General features: G+C 43.8%; 1 long non-coding RNA gene across 1 annotated transcript; it reads left to right on the plus strand.

The window, feature by feature from the left end:
* Positions 1-1,969: 1,969 nt before the first annotated feature.
* On the plus strand, positions 1,970-4,500 carry LOC122391504. The gene is made up of 2 exons (XR_006258361.1): positions 1,970-2,203; positions 3,011-4,500. It is a non-coding gene; the product is annotated as an uncharacterized LOC122391504 (long non-coding RNA).
* The last annotated feature ends 262 nt before the right edge of the window (positions 4,501-4,762 follow it).

The raw sequence follows: 4,762 nt of genomic DNA on the forward strand, positions 1-4,762 counted from the left end.
GAGAACAGAGGAAACCATTCAGAAAGTGGCAGACTCTGTTAAACAGAGCCCAAAAAGCCGCGGCAACTGGCAACGCATGATGTCCTGGGCGAGGGTTAAGGATCTGAACTCCACAGAAAGTCCCCATCCCTGACCTGTTCATTCTCGTTTCAGCCGGGAAAGAGTGTGCATCATGTGGACAACGAGTTCGCGGAAGAGAAAGAATATGCTCATGCGGGCATGATTTGAAGGCACAACGGCAAGCTCTTCGTGTAGCACGTCAACAAGAGCAGCGGAGGAAAGGCAAGAAGCTCCGCGATGACAATCAGGACAAAGTAAGTGTTCGAGGCTATTAAGAGGAAGGTATGTAATTGGATTTAGAACAGCGGATTCTAGGAAAAAATAGGCCGTAGGGGTGGATGATGGAGGGGAAAATGTATGCATGTGTAACGAACGCATGAATCTTTTGTTTAAGGTGCACATCCTACAAGGAAGTGGTCATCACATTGCACTTCTTGGCGTACGTCTTCACCCCAGCTCGTCAAGGCAAAAGTTCCGTTTCGAGACGTTTGCTGATGAAGTTTTGGAAGACGCATTCACGGACTCCGCGATGAACAAGCGCGTGCCCAACGAATACCAGGAGGCGCTGATGCGGACGTTCGCTCGGAGTAAGTTTCCTGGACGATTATAAAGTTATTGTGTGTAATTCAACCTGTTGCCTGCATTATAGTGAGTTCTGCTATTTATTTTCGCCACAAATAACAATCGGTTGTGGATGTGTCACTGTCTACGTTTTTTTTTTTTTTGTTGCTTACAGTCAATCCTAAGAATGCGAAAGGTTAAACCTAAAGAATATAATGCAGTTGAGTGCATGTGTTAAACACTCTCCGCCCGACATCGTGGGATGTACTGACGGGAGGGGACCCACATCCGCCTAAACCGTCCCCAGGGAGCAGCGATAAGCATACCTAAATAAACCGTAAAGGCTTCCCGTCCCTGAACGTAATGGCCGTCGCTGCATCTGACCGTCCAATCATCACGTTGAACGCACATTGTGGCAGTCGGGTGCACGACGCTCGAGTACTGGCTAAATCGGGGCTGCCCGAGTATTTCCGCAATGGAAATCCCGTAATGGGCGGCATGATGCTGGGGGACAGTGACTACGGCCTTGCACCCTGGCTCATGACGCCCACCGCGGACCCCACCACTGCCGAGGAGCGCGCATATAATACCGCTCACGCGCGCACTCGTGTGGTGGTGGAAAACGCTTTCGGTGTACTAAAAATGCGTTTTGGTGCTCTTCAACATGGCCTGCGTTTGAACTCTATGTCCTTTAGCATGACGGACATTGACGTTTGTTTTTTGCTGCAAACATATGCATAAATGGCGGGGTCGTGGGCGAGTGGCTTGGAGCACTGTGCCCGGCCGACGCGATGATGCAGGAGCCAGCGGACGAAGCTGCAGAGCTCACGGCGGCAGTCCGAGCCGCCGGCTGTCCCAACGTCTGTGCTTAAAAAGGTAACTTTGTGGCTTGGGCGTGTGTTCTTTTGAAATGTACTTGTTAGAGGTGATACGTGGTGTTGGAGACGACGTGTGTCGTATGTCGTGAGGACATTCAATGCCATTCATGTAGACGCTCTCGTGGACTGCCAATATACGGATAAAGAAATCAAACGGACACACTAGCCGGGTACACAACGACACAAATCGGAGCGGGCCAGCGAGGCGTAGTAGTGGGCTAACATGCGGTTCACACCACACTCCACATGCCTACCCAACGTCTCACTACACACGCCTGCGATAAATGGTTACCAGTAATTAAATGCCCTACTTCGATTTTTATGACGAATAAAAAGTCATTCAATCCAAAAAAACCTATAATACTCACTTACAAACAATATTTCCTCAGCAGCTATGCGCCGATGTGAGCCTGCCTTTACCTGGCATCGGAGTGGGCCAGCTAAGCCACCTGCCGCGGAGATGGCCAGGCTGGCCCGCTGCGAATTTCCACGGAGAAAAAAATATGCAGATGTCATGCTGATTTACTGACTCAGCACCTTTTCACTGAATTTGTCACCTACGGTGGGCTACCGGCCTCGAAATGAGAACCTGGGCGCATGCGCGTATATCGCATCTAGGACAATTTTATTGTCAAGAGGAGGGAGATAGGTAATTATGGAACGTTTCTAAAGCTGTTTTTGTATTTTGACGGTCTGTGGCTAAGGTAGATGTTATGAATTTATGTTTTTAATGAATGTGCTGGTTCGTTTGCTTGCTGGCTGCTCTTACTTACCTACTTTCTTGCTCTTTCGTTTTGATTTTTTCCCTGCTAAATTTCTACCTGATAAGGCATTTATAAATATGCAATATATTTATACTTGTCTCTAATTTCCATGTAATGCCAGTGCATGGAAATACTGGGTGCTTATATGCATTCAATAATATTGCTGCAGTTCTGTATTACCTATTGAATGAAATGAAATATGCCGTTTATTCAATTAAAAATACATATAGGTATTTGTGTGCAGGCTGTGGCGGTAGTGGTAAAGCTGGCGTCTCTGTCGACGCTAGCCGGCGAATGTGTCAATTTAATTTATATTTTATACTGGGTATAATAAAACATAATCTAACCTGACCTAACCTTACCTACAAACTTACAACCTACCAACCTACATACCTACACCTTACCTACCTACCTGCCTTCCTATTGCTGACCGTGATGCCAGCGTAACCGATACCGCTGTGTCCAGCATCTTGCTCTGAAATCTGATTTAGATTAAGGAAACTGCATATCAATATAGGAAAATGATAAAGAAGAACTTTTGTAGACTGATTATGCTGTTCTTGTTCCATCTTTCTGAACTCGCCTGTGGTTTGTGGACTCTTAAAACGCAGTAGATGCGTCAGTGTATTTCCCTTTGTTGGACATCTGTTGCAGGTTAGTTTCTGGCTTGAAAAAGTATTAAATTGTGTGTTGTCTGTATTTATATTAATATGCATCAACAAGTATTTTTGTCTTCTTCTATTCCAGGCTGGAGAGTGGTGAAGAATAATCTTTCAACAGAAATGTCTGCAAGATTGTTCAAAACATTGTTTTCTTTTTTTTATTTAAGACTCTTCAATTGACATAATTACAGGAAATAGCATGTTCATTAAATGCATCAAGCCATGAGTTTGGGAAGTGAACTACTATAGAGTGATCAGTGAATGGATATGTTGGACTTTGTGCATAGTTGTACTTGTGCGAAGTGGTGAAGTAACTTGGCTTGAATTTAGATTCATCCCTGCTCTCCTAATTTCTAAATAAAGTTCTTAAATTTTCTTCCCGATTGTACTGTGTTCACGTTGCAAGGATGGATTGCGAGTTGGTTGGATTAGTGGAAACATTTGCCTACAAAGTGTTGCATGTTGTTAAAGGGACAGTATCATCGAAAAAAAAATCCATGTATGGAGCTGATTTTTTTTTTTACTAGCATTTCTTATTTTTCTGAATCAGAAAAACATAGTTTGAGGACCGAACTCGGTGAAAAATATTGCAACCACATTTCATTTTCATGATTCATTTTCATGAGCGAACCACCACTATACAAGCATGGCCGCCAGTTTGGAAGCATGCAAAATTACTACAGAACTGGCGCAGATAATACATTATTGACGCTACGCTTACGCGGTCGTTCTTCTGATTGAGTTGTCCTTAGGGAGAGGTAGCCTTAGGTATTGCCTATAAAAATATAACGTGACAATTGGAGGGAGTGACAATTGGACGTGACAATTGACAATGGGAGAAAATATCACGTGACAATCACGTGATAAACGTCATACATTGGAGGGAGATTGTGATTCAAGCTGGAGGAATTCCTTTGTTGAGCCGCTAGAATCCGAAGGAAACAGGGGAAATTGCCTACGACTATTTAATGAATTTAACGGTGATGAATAAGTGCGAAAAACGTTTTGGCTTTATAAAATTTGATGAAATGACCAGGGTAAAAGTTTTATTACTGGCGGTCAATTCAAAACGGCGCAAACATTTAAACAGTGAAGATAGTGAAGAACGATTCAAAGTGTGGTACACCTTTCGTACTTTGAGCGGCGATAGCGGGATAACGGTGTGGAGCTTCGAGGATCGGTCTTCAGTTCCCGGACCAGAAAGGTGGGGCCTATGCAATGTCAAATTTCATCAAAATGGTGATACTGTCCCTTTAAGCACTGCTGGCAATGCTTATGGTATGTGCTGTGTTGGACTTTGTGCATAGTTGTGCGAAGTGTTGAAGCAACTTTGCTTAAATTCAGATTCATCCCTAGTCTGCTAATTTTTCAAAAGGTTTAAGTTTCTTCAATTTTCTTCCTGTTTGTACTGTGTTCATGTTCCAAGGATGGGTTGTGAGCTGGTTGGATTAGTGGAAACATTTGCCTGCAGAGTGTTGCATGTTGTTTAGCACTAGTATTATTTGCTAGCAGTGCCTATGGTTAATTGTTGCTTGTGCAATTTCAGAAAAAATATATAGAACTTGATTAATTATATCTACATGTTTGGTGCATGTGTACATGTAAGGTGAGAACCAAGATGGAAAGGTCAGGACCCAACAGCTTACTTTTTAAGATATTCAATTAGAGCACATGGCAGTTGGAGTCACTCAGCTGAAAAGGTTTCATGAAAATCATTTGGACATGTATGCTTTCAAACCAAACTGGGGCCAGCAAAGAGCACCAGCCGACTGGCCAGGGTCAAGATCTAGCTGAGGTTGGGGGAGCAGCAACAAACTTCGCTGCTCAGATCAGGTGG

Source organism: Amphibalanus amphitrite, unplaced genomic scaffold (assembly GCF_019059575.1).
Source record: "Amphibalanus amphitrite isolate SeventyFive unplaced genomic scaffold, NRLGWU_Aamphi_draft 000441F_arrow, whole genome shotgun sequence".
Lineage (NCBI taxonomy): Eukaryota > Metazoa > Arthropoda > Thecostraca > Balanomorpha > Balanidae > Amphibalanus > Amphibalanus amphitrite.